Source organism: Anas platyrhynchos, chromosome 2 (genome assembly GCF_047663525.1).
Source record: "Anas platyrhynchos isolate ZD024472 breed Pekin duck chromosome 2, IASCAAS_PekinDuck_T2T, whole genome shotgun sequence".
NCBI lineage: Eukaryota > Metazoa > Chordata > Aves > Anseriformes > Anatidae > Anas > Anas platyrhynchos.
Window position 1 is genome coordinate 44,008,511 of NC_092588.1, and position 19,650 is coordinate 44,028,160.

Sequence of the window (19,650 nt, forward strand, 5' to 3'; positions counted from 1 at the left end):
TGTTTGAAACCTAGACTGATCAAATATACCCTGCCTATGTCAAGTCCCTAATTTCCCAATGTTACTGTGTTTAACTTTTACAATATTTCTACCTCTTGGGCAGAAATTTGCTTCCATTCATTCTCATGTCAGATGTGAATTTTCTACAAAATTCAGACAAAACAGCCAATCCTTCTCTGATAGTGAAGTTGAAGAAAGTCAGGAATCTTCATGGCCTAAATTATTTCTAAATTATTTCCAACAGTTTCTCCACAGAGGAAATTGAACCATGTTCTGGATAAAAAGAGGCTGAAATCTGGCAGTCTTCCAGTATAATATGCTGCTTTCTCATCTACTGAAAAGGTTTAGACAAAGTACAAATTCATAGTTTGCACAGGGTCACTATAAGCAGGTTTATACCCAAAACCTTCATAACTCCACAGTGAGACAGTCTTAGTTTAGTACTGCTTAAATTTGTTTTGATGCTACAGTTATAGTACCCGTTTTGCCAGTATTGTCTAGTCCTTTATTTTCATATATTTTTGCAATGTTTTGATCAAAACACTTTGTATGAGTATTTATTTTTCACTTCTTGTTCTCTCAGTTGTAAAAGAAGCCTAATAACATGAATGTAAGGGTCTCAAAAATATGGGGGGTGGGGGTGGAAGGGGAGGAGGAGCTCAAGGATGGAGGGGTCTTGAAACCAGGCAACTTGTGATTTTTTCATAGTTCAAGATGACCATTAATTTGTTCCTGTAGGTACTAGTGCCATGTAAAATATTTCAAAGCAATATTGCAATACTAATGCAGTGTGTATCTTGTGTATTAATAACTGTGTATTATCAGTCAATAAAAAATGATGCCAATTTTCATCAACAATGTAGTAGCTTATTGCTGAATAATATCTAGCCTTAGAAAACATTCTATTGTCTTTTTTTTTTTTTTTTTTTTAACCATTTTACTGGCATTTTTCCCTTTTCCATTTGTGTTTCAGGACACTGATGGAAGTTATGAATCCAGTATCTTTGTTCAAAAAGTTTTGAAACAGTTTCATCTATATTTTTGTTTTTGACAATATACTTATGTTGTATTGACTAACCACATTGCCTTCTTAGTAAAGAGCAAAAATAATTAAGTTTGTTCATTTTTTAATATTAACTAACACTGTGATCAAACTGTTCTTCCAAAAAAAAAAAAAAAAAAGACAGGAAATATTTTGGTTAAATAATAAGAATATTAAAAATATTCCCAAGACTGATTGATACTCTTTTTTTCTATAGATAAAAATACACCATAAGTAGTAAATAATGTAGACAATTGGATTATTTGTGTGTGTGTGTGTAGTTGATTGTGTGTTTTTTGATGTGAATTAGAATTGTCCTTAGTAGTTTTTAATAGATGACTATAGAATGAAATTTGTTATCGAAATTAGGGACTGCTATGCTAGAACAACATATTCATCAATGTTGACTCGTTCTTTCTTTTTTTTCATGTTCTTTTAAATTGTGTGAATTATCTAAACTGCTGTGTAATCCCTTCTCAATCATATTTCACAATGATCTGTTAAAATAAATTATTTTAGAAATGTTGAGATTATTTTCAACCTAAGTATATAGCAAATTTTAAAGTATCTCAGTTACTGTTAGGAGTAGAAGATAAGGACAGAAATGAGCATTTTTATGCTACAATTTTTCTTAGTTCCTCAAAATGTAAGATAAGTTCTCTTGACCTGAATGTGATATGAATTTAATCACTGAAACAGTTTCATTGTTCATAATTTTATTCTTCTAACTGTTTCTTCCTCATTACATTACCTAGTTGTCCTGGTTTGTGCTGAGATACAGTTAATTTTCTTCCTAGTAGCTGGCATGGTATTGGTTTGGATTTAGAATGAGCTAATAACACATTGATAGCTTAGTTGTTGCGGAGCAGTGCTTTGAGGACTTTTGGCTTCTCACACTGCCCTTCCAGACAGTATACTGTCTGGAAGTATATATACAGTATACTGAGGTTACACAAGAAGCTGGGAGGGGGCACAACAAGGACAGATGACCCAGACTGACACAGACCAAAGGGATATTAAATAACATATGGCATCATTCTCAGCAGTAAAATCTGGACTAAAGAAGGAGGACGGGAGGGATGTTCAGAGCTGTGGCACTTGTCTTCTCAAGATAACGTTACTTGTGATAAACCCCATTTTCCTGGAACTGGATGAACACCTGCCTGCCAATAGCAAGTAGTGAATTAATTCCTTGTTTTGCTTTGTCTGTGCATGTGGCTTTTGCTTTATCTAGTAAACTGTCTTTATTTCATGAGTTCTCACACTTTTCTCTTTCCAATTCTCTCCAACATCCTACCTGGAGAGAGTGAACGAGTGGCTGCGTAGTGAAGATCTGCCAGTTTGCTTAAACCACAACAGGACAAAATGATAGTGAGTAGCTGAGGTAAGAGAAAAATAGAACTTACAGAGGCAAAAACATCTTAAACACCTTGAATCAACTTTAGAGTGAGAAATTTATTATATGCACTACCATCTAAAATCAAGACTTTACAGGATCTTTCCATATTTTATTAAAGTTTAAGGAGGTTTTTCCTGAAAACAAAAAATCAAAAAAAAAAAAACAAAAAACAAAAACGAGCAAGCTTAAGAACGAGAAAGCTATTTCTACATTTCCTCCTTTATATTTTGAGAATTAAGTCTTACATGAGAGAAAACAGAACAAAACAAACAAACAAAAAAAAAAAAAGTGTGGTCTTCAGGATAGGAATTAACAAACAACAACAACAACAAAAAAAGGCATTTATCTCTAATGAAAATCAAACTATTCCACAGATATGCCAGTCTTAAACCTCAATGAAACAGAAAATGAATCAAATATTATACTATAAAGGTTAACAAGTTGCATTAATGAACAGAAACATGTATGCAATACAGACTCTAATGTATAAGTCAGCTCCTTTTGTTCAATAAGCATAAGAATAAAGATTTTGTGGTTCTATACTCATCATGCTACATCATTATGAGAAGACCATATGCAGCTAACCACTGCAAAATATCACAAGGTTGAGTCCAAATGCAGCTTTGGCAAATTGCCTCAGAATATTTGGTAACTCAGGGGAAAATTTTGATCTGCTGAGCACAAAATATGGTTTCTAGAAAATGTATACTCTTTTCAAATTCAGTTACAAGGATCTGCAGGAAAACAAAACCTATTTTCACAACATGGTGGGGTAGGGGGTGGGGGGTGGAGGGCAGGGGGGGGAGAGAAAAGAGTGTTTCTATCAAAACTGTCTTTTCTTACTGGGGCTCCTAGAGATCTCACAAACCTCAGAAGGGTAAGCAGACAAGTGTGGTAAGTCTCTGAAAACCCTGACTTTGATGGCTCTAACCATGGCTCCAGGCAAGAAGAACTACTACTTTTAACACCTGCATTTAAATAACTGATTTTTCTCCTCACACCTATCACAATATACACTTGTAGAACAAGTAATTCAGACCATACACAAATCAAATCACACCATACACAACATTAAAGCCAGCTATATTGACAACTAATTACTGCATGTCATTTTTTTACACAAACTAGCATGTATGAATTAACTTATTAACTTAGTGTGTACAAATTTGCTTCAGTCTGTAGTACTAAGACCAGTCCTCAGGAATCCCAGACCCTGGGAACAAGTGAAAAGAAGACTTTTCCTTGGTTGAGAAGGATCAGGCTAGGGATCACTTAGGAAAACATGATACCACAAATCCATGGCCCAACAGGATGTGCCCAGGAGTGGTGAGGGAGCTTGCAGATGTTATTGTGCATTGTCCATCATCTTTGAAAGGCTGATGAGAACAAGGAAGGAGCCTGAAGACTGGAAGAAAGCTGAGGGAGGATAATATGCATAAATAGCTTAAGGGAAAGTGGCAGGACAATGAGGCCAGACCTTTTTTGGTGGAGCTCAGTGATAAGACAAGAAGCAATGGGCACAAACTGAAACGTCTTCCTCCAAACATGGAAAGAAGTCACAAAAGTGGTGAGAAGGTTTCTCCTTAACACAAGAGAGGAGAGCAAGGGTGAACATCAGACTGACACCCCACTACCACTACCTCCAGGCTCTATGGATCTTACTGGCCCTCTGAAACACTTCCTGTGTTGCACCATCCCAGCAGCCCAGAGGAAGTCAGGCCCTCTCCTCCCCTCTCCCTAAGGTCTTGAGGCACAAGGGATGGTATCCTTTCACTTTCAGGGAGCAAGGGTAGGTGTATCAGATGGCAAATAAGGGCTCACACAGCACTTGAGAATCAGCAGTACTTTTATCAACTGCTGGAAGATCTTGCAAAGACAGCCTCACCTCCCTTTCATGCCTCCAGGACATAAGGATGTTTCATCCCTCCTCAGCTCCTGTCAAGTGTGGGGGGCTGCACCATTTGCAGGGAGTCAGGTTGATGGCAGAGGGTAAAGAAAGACCCCTGATCCTCTGGAAACGTTATTGCTGACGTCTTGTGGCACAGGGTCCTCAGACAGGGGCGAGCAGGGGGCTAGAGGACAGAGCACGAAAGGGGAGCTAGAGGGCAGGTCCCTTGCCCAAGGGCTGGCCTGTGTCTCTGGCAATCAAAATGCTTGGAGCCATCCACAGGTCCTCAGCCCCCAACTCCTTTCACATGAGGTCATCTTTCAGGCAACAGAACTCCAATCCCAACATGGACATGTATGGCCACACTTGTGGCCGGCAATCACAGAAACTTCCTGATGTCACAGCGGTGTCTGCCCCACCTTTTGTTCTGGGCCCTTTAAAACCACCCTGCAGTTGGCCCCACTCACTGAGCTTCTAGGCATTCTGACAACAACCAAGTGTAGATGTAAGGAAAAGGCCTGGAGCAGCATCTTCCCACCTTTACATGAGGCAGAAGGTAATTAGTTCCTAGGTACCTCATACTGGAGCAGAGGAAGAGAGTGACCAGAAGAAGCAGCAAAGACAAAGTATTATGGACTTACCTTAACCCACATTCCCCATTTCCCTTTGCTGCTAGGGAGAAAGAGGTAGAAGACGGTGGATGGGGGGAAGGCATTTTCAGTTTGCTTTTAGTTTCTCACTGCCTAATCTGTTATTACTAAAATAATAAATTACCTAAGTCTCCCTTATGCTGAATTTGTTTTGCCTATGACAGTAATTGGTGAGCAATCTCCCTGTCTGTGTCTCAGCCTATGAGCTTTATTATCATATTTTCTTCCTTTTGAGGATGAGGAGTGAGAAAATGGGTTGGTGGTGCTTAGCTACCTGTTGGTGTGAAGCTGCCAAAAGGCATTAGCACATTTAATCTCACTTTTATACCAAATGCTACCTAGGTCTGGGAAGCTGGGTCTAGAATATTGATTCAGGCACAGTGTAGTGGCCTCAGCTGAGTTACTCTAGATTTAAAATGCACCTGACTACAAAGTATTACTCAAAAGCATTTATAAATAAATAGAAAAAATAAGGTTCACTCATCCCCATCTATATAGAACATGGAAATAATATAAAGATCAATAAAGCAGGACATTTATGTCATCAATTTCAATTTTATTCTGAAAGACTTTGTGATTTTACAAAGCATAAGGTCACAGCTTCTATGTAAATGCTTTTTATTTTTTTATTTATTTAGTCAATGTGACATGTTCTTATAATAAAAGGAAAACTCATGGTCTGCTTTTCAGTTATCAATAGCAGCTGAGATAACACATCTCAAACCTATTTATCCTCCCATGCAATATGGAGAGCCATTATTGAAGTCCAGAAAGAAATAGGGAAGACTGTAAGATGTTTGGCATTCTTTACTAGATTAGTAGTTTCTTGGAAGCCTATGTCTCTCATCTATAAGGCATGCTTAGATTTCAACTGTCAACTTCAGAAAGTAATAGGGATGTGGAAGAGAATCATATGCCCCTTCTCATGTGCTTTCTTGGGAGCCTTGAGCATACAGTTTGACTAGGTGTACCATATTTCTGATCTTAACACTAGTAAACAAAATGCAAAGACTCTTCCTTTATCTTTGTTCTTTTTCTCACTCTCTTGCTCTATGAGATAATGTACCTCCTTTGTCTTTGTCCAAAACCTAGAAAACAGGATAAACCTGATGTAATTATAAATATGTATAGTATCAAGAAATGCCTACATATTTAGAGTAGCTATTTAGAGTAGAGTTAACCATTTGGTGTATTTCTTGGTCATGAGTAGTTCAAAATTTTGCAATATTTAGCATTATACTGATTCATTTCACTGACACTGTTATCAGTAAATCAATGGGTAGATCTTTCCCCGGTTCACAAACTGCAAAGACAATTCCTCAATTCATCTTCTGAGCCCCCTTTTTGACATTGAAATGAGGGGGACTGAAGACAGTGTCAGTGACGATTGCTTTCTTTGAGTTACAGAATACACACTGCATTACAGAACACTGTGACAAGGTTTAAAAATACACTCCTGAACAGAAGTTGTGCTATCCCCCTGCTTACATCCCCAATTGTGCTGTAATAAAATGCACTTTAACAAAATTTGCAGAAATGTTTTACAAGTGCATGTTGGAAAATTCAAACAGACTGGCTCTGCCATCTGCTACTTCTGATAAGAGACTCATCTGTCTGTTGAGCAGGTAGTGAAGAGGCTGACTGAAAGAAAGAGAAGATAATGAAACACTGAAAACATGCTGTATCTCACAGTTACTTGCGGATACGCATCACCTAATTGGGGGTCAAACCAATGTTATTAAGTATTTAGAATGTATTTTGGTTTCAATTTGAATCAAATATGAATATATGCAGAACATTACAAAGTAAACCTATTGATGTAATTTGGCCACTGAACTCAACTCCATCTCTGTTTCAGTGGCAAGACTAACAAGAGAAAGTGTAATTGTGAAAGAACACTTATCTCAGCTGTGTCAGTCACTGCACAATAACAAAATCCTCTTACTCAGCTGGGGGCATACAATTTAAATGACTTAAGGGTTAGCTCTATAATTACAGTCTGTCCTGAGTAAGAACAGCAAGCAGCTGCAGTATCTGGGGAGCAAATTTAGGAATGATTCATTCCCTCTTTTTCTCTAGTACCAAGGGAAAAGTCCTCAGCTCTGTTTTATTTTTCTTTCCATCCAAGGCTGATACACGTTGAAGCACTGAAGGCTTGGGTTTTCCTTGATCTTGGTTTCCTGGTTGCAACCAGGCTTTCATTGTAAGAATGGTTTCCATCCCAAGTGCAATATTACATAATGCAGATAGCTTAATAAGCCTCTAAGTTTCTTGCACCCTTTATTTTATTTCACGTTGTCATATGGACAGTACTTCCAGAAGCTAATGACTTCAATGACATCTGTCAGTTGTTATGGGATAAGAGCCCACCATGGGCAACTGTCACTCACTGGCAAGGATATCTCACTGAGCCTGACTGCAGAGGGTAGTCACAAAACAAATTTAAAAAAACAGCTTAGATGTGCCTCTGTCAGTAACACATCAAGAGGACATGTTGATAGTGAGGAAAGGAAAGGAGTCTAAAGTAAGAATCTAAAGCAGATTACAAAGATGCTTGTGGTGGTTGTGTATACTAGCTGAATAGTTTCTTGGGAACCTATGTCTCCTATCTGAAAGGGATGCTCAGATTTCATGTCTGTCAACTTCAGAAGGTAAAAGGGGTATGGAACAAAATAATGTGATATGTAATGTGGAAAAGAATAAAGTCCTTCTGGAGAACTGGGAAAAAGCCTTACAAAGGACAGTGGATGGAAAGAGAGGATGGAAAATTATGCCATTGGGGAAAATAAGAACAAAATTTAGGAACCATGATTAGCTCCAGGAGATCCTTAAGGGGGGAAGTGAACTGGAGAACAACTCTGTGAGTGGAATAGAACAAACATTAACCTTTTGTTTGAAGTGACTGGAACAGACGGAAAGCCAACATATGAGGCAAGGTACTCTTAGTGGCGTAGGACTCTATTCAGGATGAAATGATAAGGCCTGGAAAAGGGTAGGCCTGAGGGAGATCTGACTGAACGTTAGATACTCCCCTGCATGAGGTAGGTAATGCCAAAGGGACTGCTCTGAAATGGCAAATAGTAGAAATATCACAAGGAAGTCTGATGCAGTGAGACTTGTCGAAAGAGTAGAGTTAGGAAAGCTTATTCCTAACTTGGAATAGGTGGCCAACAGCTCTCAATAAAACCCTTCCGTATTCATTTTTTTCTCTTTTGTCGGTCTCTGGAAGTCCTGTCTCCCTTGGTGGAGTAAATAAAGCAGTACCTACCTCTTCCCAGGCTGGAAAAAATATTTATGCAGATCTTTTCCTTCCTGTTGCCTGGCATATTCTACCATCAGTATCCACAAGATGATTTTTGGTGTTCATAAATTCCACTGGCCTGGCTGTGCCCCATTTCCAGGTGTGCCTAAGGTTCATGATCTTATATGAAATTTTTATGTAATTTTGTGAAAGTTGCATGCTCTCTCAGAACTCATCTCCCCCCATGTACGTGGATATATTTTTAAACTCAAATCTCATAAGTCAATTTAAAAATACAATTTATTAAACAGCAAAATCTTGTTTGAAATGTGAAAAATCCAAATACTGGGGAGACAAGCTACTTTTGATTCAAATTAAATGACATTTTATGCACAACACTAAGTTTGAAATGTCAGTACAGTCATATCTCACTGATTTACTTCCAGTGTGTATTAAGAATCTGGGAGCAGGGACATTAAGTAAGTGTCTTTATCTTAATACTTTGGTAGAAGAATGTTAAATCAGTGCATCAAAGTGATACTTAAAATAGATAAACACTAGAGAACATGCTGTAGGAGCAATGAAAATTTATAAAAAGTTTTGATTGTTTTTCTCCATGCTACTGAATCTGTCAGGAAAACTGGTCTATTTATATGTGTTGAACCAGCTAGTCCATTTAACAGAAATATAGTTTTGTAGCTTATTCTTTAAGGAAAAGTATTTTGCAGGGTGGATGAGAACCATAGCCAGTTCAATCAATCTAAGTTTGTAATGTGTTTTCTTGTCTACACTGCAATACTATGCTAAATGACTAGAAAAAATTATACAAGAATGCTTCAGGATCACTGGCTACCTTTCTACCAACTGAAAGTTATTTACAGTATGAGGAATAGTTACATTACTTAGCAAATTATTGAATTTCTTAGTGAAGGATTTCTCATGGTACAAGCTCATTCATGAATCACCATCAATCCTTAATGAAGACAGTTGAAAACAAAGATTTAATAGATACAGGGAAGAAAAGTACCTGTTGAATTCTTATAGAACTCTAATCCAGGCTAAGGCAAGGCATGGTGGAGAAAGAAGCACACACTCACACGTACAGTACCTGTCTTGTTACTCGAAGATATTAATGGCAAAAACAAGCTTCTGTCAAAATAGTTTCTTGCACAAATACTTCTGCAGTCTTTGAGCTCTGAACTTTGAAAGTCTATTAGCAGCTAGCACAGTATATCTTTCCTATCTGGTTTTGGTGGACCAAAAAATATTATTGCAGCTGCATATGCTGATGTTGCCAAAACAGAAGCTTGACAGAAACTCTTTATGGTAGTAAAGTTTGGAAAATGTGTAGTTTTGTATGGATCTGGAATGAAAACAAAGTAACATTAATTTTCCTTTGGAATAGAAATTATGCATTATAAGCCACCAGGCCAAAATTCACATTTTATGAATATTTTGTGTTGTTGCTTTGTTCAGGCAAACTGATGTTCTATGCAGTCAGTGTTATGAGAAGTCTTTCAGACTCACTTTTTTTGATCTTGCTAATATATCTACTCTAAAATGAGTAGATACTTTGCATCATTCAGTCTTTCTTTTTCATAGTTTATGCCTTATGAAGTGGAAGTATAAAATTAATTCTTACCATGATGGATAGGACTGAGCCTGCCACATGCTCCATGCTTTGCCACAAATGGATTGTCCTTGAAGTAATGTTGGGAATGACCCCAAGCAGTGGATCTTTCACATTCTTTTGACATATGTGGTGTAATTGACACTCTGTAAATAATTGTCAATTGGCACAGGAACCAATAACATAACATTTTTTATTAGCTCTTATCTTTAAACTCTTTGTAAAATATGTGAGGAGCACAATCACTTCAGGACCTGTATATTCAGAAGCTACGGAAACACCTGTATTTATACTGTCCTTGGCTACCACCATTGCAAATCAGCAATGACCTTCCTTATTAGCAATGTACCCCAGTACAAGAATTAAGGTTTATAATGGCTTACCTGAAAAGAACACATTCATTACCCCTACTACTGCTTTTTCTACAGGTCTATTTTACCTTAAAAAATTACGTACATAACTTCAGAGACCCTAATCCCTGTGTTGTATATACACAGTCAGTGAAGAATAAACTATAGTTTCTATAGTTATAGTAAGTGGTCGTTATGTGTAAATACATTAGAATAGGTTATTTCTTGTTTAACAGTGTTGAATTATTCACAAGCATATGCAGAATAGTTGTTTACACAGTTCCTTTGTGTAATATGGGAAACCATCCTGGCAAAGATAAACACCCTTACATGCACATAACATTTCCTATTTCGATTGACAGAGTTTCATTAAATTATTTATAATTATTTTCTTTATTCATTTTTGTTATGACTGGTCTGAAACAGACATGCACAAAAGCAATTTTAACTGTGCACTGCATTAATATGAATAAATATTCCAGAAGGCCAGGATTATACAGGATTATACACCTTTCACATATTTTCCCCTGTGGAGTTTACTTAGCAAAATCACGAATCACCACATAATTTCTGATAATACAGTGAGTGCTTTAGAACATTTCCTTTTTATATATTCTTTTTTTTTTTTCTTTTCCCTATTACTACCTGAATAAAATGGAGCATATAGTAGTTGGAATAAAAATATACTTAGGTGAAACAAAACAAAAAAACTTTTTTTTTTTTTCCTTTTTTTCCATTTTATTACTTTTAACATGAAGGATGGAAGGATGAAGTATTCCATCAGGAGTGCTTGGAGTTCTGCAAAATTAATCAATTCTTTATCTATTTAAGAAAAAGACAGGTTTTGCAAGTTACTTGCAAGTTACTTGTAGTCACCTTCTCTATTTTGTTATATTTACAAATCAGTTACCTTGTGATGTTATATTAAGAAATATATTCAATATATTTAGAGAATGGGATTAGATCATGGTATTACTGAAGTAAAGGCTCATGCTGAACTTTATATTTTTACTCTACATATTTTAATTAGAAATCAGCAAGCTTGTGGTTTAAGTTCTATTTTTAGAATCTGTATCATTCTGAATTGAATATTGAATTGAACATTTCAAAAATGTTTATATTTGATATATATTATTTCTATAGTTCACAGCATTGAAGCTGAACAAATAAGGATTTAAATTTGAGTACAGTTTAGCAAATTTGTCATCCACAAAACAACTGAAGTGGGCACCTGTAAACATTTGAGTTACTTTGAGTATCAGAACTGAGTGCCAGGATAATGTATGGAAGCAAAGGGGACAACAATGTCCCCTTTGTAAAACACTACCTTGCATTCAACAATCTATAGTAAGTATGCATGCTTTACCCATGTGGCAAACACAAAGCAATAAGTGTTAGGCCAGACTGCAGTGAAAAGAGGGCTAATGTGATTTAAATTACTTTGCACTGGGGTAAAACAGTTCACCTGAAGCATTATTGTGGATCAGCCATGCCTCCAACCTTACTTCTGTCTTGAATTGATCTTCTATTATATGAGTCCCAAATAAATATTAGCTAACACAGAGAGAGAGAAAGTATTTTTTATGATCCAGTTGTTAAGCCTGAATATGACTGGGGTTATTTGAGTGCCAAATCCCATTCACAGATGTATCAGAGAAACACAGAATCACAGAATGGGTGGGGTTGGAAGGGACCTATGAAGATCATCTAGTCCAACCCCCCTGCTGAGCAGGTTCACCTAGAGCACATTGTGCAGCATGGCATCCAGGCAGGTTTTGAATGTATACAGATAAGGAAACTCCCCAGCCTCTCTGGGCAACTTGTTCCAGTGCTCTGTCACCCTCACAGTAAAGATATACCCCCTCATATTGAGCTGGAGTCTCCTGTGCTTCAGTTTGTGCCTGTTGCCTCTCATCCTGTTGCTGGGAAGAACTGAAAAGAAACCATCTCCATCCTCTCGACACTCTGCCCTTTATTTATACACATTAATGAGGTGTCCCCTCAGTCTTCTCTTTTCCAGGCTAAACAGACCCAGCTCTCTCAGCCTGTCCTTGTATGAAAGGTGCTCCAGTCCTCTAATCATCTTCTTAGCCCTCCTCTGAACTTGCTTCAGTATTTCCCCATCCCTCTTGGGAGCCCAGAACTGGACACAACACTCCAGGTATGGTGTCATCAGGGCCAAGTACAGGGACAGGATCACCTCCCTTGGCCTACTGGCAACAGTCTTCCAAATACATCCCAGGATACCATTGGCCTTGTTGGCCACAAGGGCACATTGCTGGCTCATGGTCAGGCTGCTGTCCACCAGGACTCCCAAATGTAGACTGGAACAACTTCATGAGGAAAAAGCATGCTTTTATATTACCAAGGCTACCTGTTAATCTGATAGCTAAGGCGCTCTTCAGGCATGAGTTCAAATATTCTCATTTTAAATATTTGCCTAACCACAAGACAAAAAGCCATCCTCATAATTGTTCATCTCATATCAACATGAAAATATTTGTCTTTTTTGTCATTTTTTATTTTTTTTTTATTTTTGTTTTGTTTTGTTTTGTTTGGATGAGTGAAGTTCCACATTTTAATTTGATAGTTATCTAGCTGGAAGACTTTATTAACCTTGTTCTTAATTTCTGTCACTGAATTTAAAAAAAATAATAATTGCTCAGAAAAAAAGTCAACAAGATCTTGTAACTAACATGCTGGTGGTTGTGGGATATCATCTCTGTATTTTAATTCCCAGAGGCTGGAAAAGCTTTGTTCCAACTGAAAGTAATATCCTAGTCCCAGTGGTAAAATCCCAAATTCCTAATTCCCAGAGCCTGACTACTAAATTCCAGAATTAGTACTCCCCACCTTGCAAAAATTCACTCCTCTCAGACTGTCAGAGCTACATACTGCAATACAGTAGCTATATGTACTGTACCGTACCGTACCATACTATACCACTGCATAATATATTAATTTTTATACTTTATGTGTCCATACGTACATACATTGTAAAGGGTCAAATTAATAGGAAATTAATTTAAACCAAGCATATGCCATTCACTAGAGTAGTAGTGAAAATCAAAGGTCCTATGAGCATAATTTAATGTATAGATTTCATGTTTATTCATAATGTAGTCTTTAGCTGAAAGAATATCACTGTACTGTGACAGAAAAAAAAAAAAAAGAGATTGAAGACAGACATAATTTTTCTTCCAATTAGCACCTGAAATATGTACAATGGGGTTATTCACGCAGTCTATTCTAGAAAGTAATTTAGGTATAAATTTGAAGATGACAGTTAAAAATCTGTGTTCCTATACAGTCTACAGAGCATGCAAAGCATGCAAAGAGCATACCTGCACATTGGATGGATGGCAGACATACTGTTTTCGGATGTGAATATAAAAGAAAGAGCCTGCATTTCATTATGGTCATAGGACACAATTAAAATACATAGGTTAAAAATTGAAAGCTCTCGTGACAATAGTTGCACATATGTGTAAGCGATAAAAAAAAAAAAAAAAAAAAAAAAAAAAAAAAGTGAAACTCAGGTAATGCCTGTAAAAGTTGAGGCAAAACCACACAACCACACAATCTCAGCTAATCACTTGACTAGTGATCAATGTCATTTCACATAGAATAAGTACAGGTGAAAATGAAACACTGACATTGTGAACGCTTGATTAAATCTGGAGCCGATTAGGCTGGCACAGTTAAGGGTAAGAGTACAGGTGGTAAATCATCTCACTCTTGGGTCAAGTCAGAGAAAAGATACAATTAGAAAGACAAGCATACTGCAGCCAAGATGATTCAAATAATGGAAAATTAAATACTTGTTAGGAAAGCCCTGACAGGCATTACAAGTAATACATTAAATAACTACTGTTTTGGATTTAAAGTGTTCTGTGCACATCTGTAGAGGTAACATACAAGTTTTTGTTGTCTCCCTGTTTCTCTGCTTCGAATTTTGTCTGTATATTACATAATTCATTCACAGTCCTTGCATTTATTTATTTTTATTTTTTTCCCTTCATATCCAGATATCCAGAATGGGTTTTTTGCTTCTTCCAACAGAGCATATCAGCATGTTTTTTCTGTATATTCTATTCCATGTAAGATTTCATTGCTATAGGATCTGGCTTCTCTCCAGTATTGTATTATGCATTAATTAGTATACTTTAGCAATGCAAAAGAAACTTTAGTCAGACATAAATTATTGGGCTTGGTATAAAAGTAACTGGATTAAATTTAATGACCTGTGTTATACATCAGATTGAATAGTCTAAAGGTCCATTTTTGCCTTAGGCTCTGTAGTTACATTTGAAGTAGTGGACGCAAGAACATGGTGATCCTCAAAGGCTGATATAGCAGTATTTGACATGCACCAACTCCTCCTTGTCTCCAGTTCACATTTATGTCTTTCTCTCATAAGAAGAGAACCAAATCACAGGTCTTTAATGAGATTCCTAATCTAAGCAATTAGAGAATTAGGAATTCATGTGACACTTCAGCATCCATGGTGATATTCAACCTGTGAAACTATTACTGCATCAGGGATAACTCCTGTTTGATGGTCTCTAATAGTCACTAACAAACCTTGGCTTTCCAAGAGAAAGTTGGTCCATGCCTAGAAATAGGTAATATATCTCATGTTTTGTTTCAAAGCAACAAATTAATTTTTTAGATCTCTTGAGCCTTGATCATTAATAACCTCAATAGGACAGAAAAGTGTAGCTTTGAAATTGATAACTTTTATAGGGACAGCTTCGGTAGGCAGAAGGTGGGTGAGTTTGCTTATTGGAGACACAAGCTTCAATGGCTGGTATCAGTTAACATTTCCAGAGGCTGACAGTTTTGCATGGATTTGATCTTTTATTTATAGTGAAATTTTTCAGAATTTTTACTGCATTCTTGCAGTTCTGCTGCTTTTTCTAATTTTTTATTATTTTTTTCTTACTAGTCTTGGCTTGCAAAAAAAGGAAAAGCCTTTCATTATTTTTATATTTGCAAGTCAAGATAAACAAATAGCTCAAGTTTAAGTAGAGTCCATAATATACTCCAGTAAAGTGGTAAATAAATCAACAATATTATCCAATAAATTATGTTCAGTTTGAAGAAAAAAAAAATGCTATATGTGAATGCACACTTCACTGCATTAAGTTTGAAATAAATATTGTTTTCAAAAAAGAACTGAAAAGATGATTTTCCATTAACTGTATAATTACTGACCAGATGTTTCTGTTTAAAATTAAAATTGGGTTTGTGTACCACTCTCAATGTCATATCATGCAAACACATTATATAGTTCAGCTGGGCCTGTTTGAAAATACCAGTCTGTATATTTAGCTCCCCAATTTCCTTTGGTATTCTGAAAGACATGCACTGAGCTTTAACAGTCATTCCAATGTAAAGCAACTGCTTTCCATGTCAAACAAAAGCCCTTATTAGTGTTAGATAATGTGTCAGCTACTAAGAAGATTCTGGTATGCTAGCAAACTAATAAATATTCATAAATAAACTTGAACTAGACAATGCACAGATTCTCCTAAGAATGTGCTACAGTCTTAATCCAGAGAGCATAGTAGTAATTAACAGATAAAAGAGGAGGTTCATTAAATGAATATGCAGTGTCATGAAATCAGAGCTGTGCATTGATCACTGCTAACTTATGGATTCTTCCTTAGTTAGGATATTTTGACACATCATTTATCACTAGTCCTATTTTTAGATTTTTAATTAGCAGATCACCAGCCCTTACCTCATTAACCTAGCTTCTGCAAAAACATTATTTCTAGAGATAATAGCTAGGTTAGAATAATCACCACTCCCGATTTCTTCATCTCCATGGAAGGACAGGACTTCAGCTTCTATGACATGAAATTACATTTCATACTTGCAAATCTGACCTTGATTCAACAGCATACTTTTTTTTTTTTTTTTTCTGAACAATTTCTCTTCATTTCTTTTCCTAAATGTATTAATCTCAAAATGTGCAACTTGTCAATGACAACAGAAAAAATTTCCTAATTTATCTTAAATTCTTTTTTCTAGCCCTCTGTAAAAATATTTGGAAATAAAGTTCGGCAGAAAATTGTACTTTGGTGTGTGTTTAATACATCTTGCTGTGTATTTGTATAGATAGGCTTTTAAATGATTGGCTGTTTTATGAAAGAAAACCAAAAGAAAAAAAAAATCAAGAAAATGAACCAAGTAAAGACATATTTAAACTTATGTTTGTTAAGTATAATAGCTTAAGAAACTAATAAGCAGCAGCCAATTCACAAGTCAATGAAGTATGTCTTGTGCAGATGTTTCCTCCAATTTGATGTGCCTATTTTATTACTTATATTATTGGAAGGTATATTCTACCACTGGTGATGGAAATGAGTATACATCATGCCATACTGTTCCAAGACTATATAATTATCTCTGCAATATGCATGCTGTATTTTCAACAGAATGCTTATGGCTTACAGCTTTCCTGTTGCAAGATACACAATTAAATCATCTTAATATTGTCTTTTTGCTCTAATATATGTAACAACAATGAAAAGATTAGGCTAGCCTCAATTAAATGGCCAATGAATTAAGTAGCTGAACAATATTTGCACCCCTGGCTGTTGTATCCAATTAAAATTCCTATCAAATGAAAGAATTGATTAATCTCTTCGAGCAGAGAGGTTTGCATCATGCAAGCAGTCTAAATAATTTACATTAGAGCTTTCAACACATCTCATATGCTGTCATCTCTGCCTTGTGAAACAATTTATGGCATACTAAGACTTGCTTTCATTACATGCACTGATTTTGCAATCAATGGTATGCCAGAAGTTCAGAACACAATCTAAGAAGGTCATAGTTCTGCCACTGAAAATGGTTTGTGAAAAGGTCACCTAATTATTTTTGCATTTTATGATGTTTATGGCTATGCTCTGATATGTAGTCATGTGTATGCAATCTCATTAAGCACTAATGCTAGCTTTTTAATGAAAACAATCCATTTTCTAACTTAAGATCTAATTTCTCATTTGTTTCATCTTTTATTTAAAAGAATTAGGAGCACAGGACTTTGTCTGAATGAGTACACCAAGTCTGAAGCTTATTATCATATTATTAAATTAATGCAATGAATGACAAAATGAATCTGTTGAAAAATATAACTTGCTATAATTATGCTGTAGGAAATCACACATATTTGGAAAGACTCACTCAGACTTCCTTTCACAAGACTGGAGGATATGGATCCCACTGCTTAAAGTCTGCAGCAAACAGAAAGGATCTTATTAAATTCTGACAACATTTTTCAAATGCAGTGGGAACATCGGTATTTTCATGAATTAATGGGCCTACTTACATTCATAAGCCTCAAGAATGATAACAGCATTTAGTACATGTGGAGTATCAAGATGGAATCTAAGAAGCACAGAAGGATTTTCAAAAAAATACATTTATTTATTTATTAATTTATGTCCTGGTCTTTCTTTCCCTGGACTACCAGAGTTTGTTTGCTGTTATGTTAAAAAATAACTGACTTTAATTTACAATAACTTTCCATAAGTCATTTTCATATTAAAATATATATATATATATTATTTAGGAAACAAACAATTCAAAATTTATCAGTTGTCACCTGTTTTTAATTTATACAGATGTCAGCTGCTTTACAACTCTCTTTGGATCCAAAAATGCAAGGGGAGAGTGTTGCCAACATCTTTTAATTTAAGGATAGTTTCTGATCCACGGCATACCAGCTATTCACCAGAAATTTTCAACTTTCTTGATCCTTGCCCTACCTTCTTCTGATGTAATTAATTATTTTTTAATTTTCTATTTATTTATTTATTTATTTATTTATTTAAATGCAGTAATGTAGCTACAACATGAGATGGAAAAGCTGGAAAAGCCTTCATAACTGTTCTGGGAGATAGCCAGTGAAAATAGGGAATTTTCCAGGGAATTGGAGGATCTACTTACTCCAATTTGAAGAGAATGAGATAAACTGAGTCTGTTTCATGGGTATTGTCCTAAGTGTGTGCATTATTGTTTAGTAACAGATGAGTCCTGCTCTGTCCACTGCACCCATGAATGGTGTGAATACCCCATGACTCCTGGACTGGAACCAAAGTACAGGCATCACACCTTCTCTCCTCCACCTGCATCCCAGAAGAAAAGCTGACACAAACGAACTACCAGGAGGACGGAGAGCCCCTGCTCCCCACACCAGCACCAGCTAATGTGGTGCATGCTGTGCAGCAAATTTGTGCAAGGGCCCTGAAAGGATGGTCTGATAACAAATGCAGTTCAGCACCAATATGTACAAATGTGTGCTTGAAATAAACAATTCCTACATTTTACAACATCTGTAGCAACACAGTAATCCTAGCATCTGTTGCAACAATGACATCTAGTCCCTAACATCTAACACAATTAGACAGCACAGCACTTAATGTTTATGGCAACACAGCAAGGGGACCTCAGTTTAACAGCAGAACTCAAATAAAAACATTGCTACTCAGCAGCTATTCAGAAGAGTTAATAATGAGCTACATTACATGAGACATAATAGACTGAATATATAAATAACATTATATCTTTTTATGGGTGGATGCTGTAGTCTCATCCTGGACACAGCACTGGTCATCTTGTCTCAGAAAATACATTGTAGGGGCAGAGTCAAGGTCAGCTCACAAACTAATGATGAATCCTCAAACATATCTCAGAGACAAAGAGATTGAGAGATTAGGATTGTTTACTTTGGAAATAAGAAGAAAGGACATGATCAAAGTATCTGAAGTACTTTTAGAATTGTGTAAAAGAGAGAGTGATGTGACTGGGAATTACTCATTTCCATGTCTCAGAGCACAAAGACAAGAGTCCACTCAGTGAACTTAAAATGAGGGTAATTGAAGCTGACTCTCTGTGACCTACTGACCCTGCCCAGCCTCCTGGGGGCCTATTTCCACCATTCACAGGGCCCAGGACTCACCCTATTTCAAGTCAGCACAAGACCATCAGTCCCTGCCTCCGTGTCACTGTCCCTAGACTGTTTGTATTCTGTATCTCCTGGGCTGACCCAGGCCTGCTACCTTGTCTTCCCTGGTTTTCACAGAACCAGAGGTGCCCACTGCTGTCACCACCCTGACTTATCCAGCTGGTCCCCACCATGGTCTAGTGCCCTGTTCAATAGACACAGCAGAGCCTGTGCCACAGCCACCATCAGCTCCGAACATCCCTTCCCACCAGCAGCAATCCCACTCTCACTGCTCCCTGGCAACTTGTACAATGAAATACTGAGTGTCAAAATCTATAATTGATTTTCAGAATGCACTGCCAAAGAGTAATGTTGATGAGAGGAATTTAGGGGGGCTGAGAAGCAAGAAAGCCATTCTGCACATCCATACTTAATTAATTAAACAAAACATTAATTTTTATGGAAGGAGCATTAAACATTCAGGCTCCAAC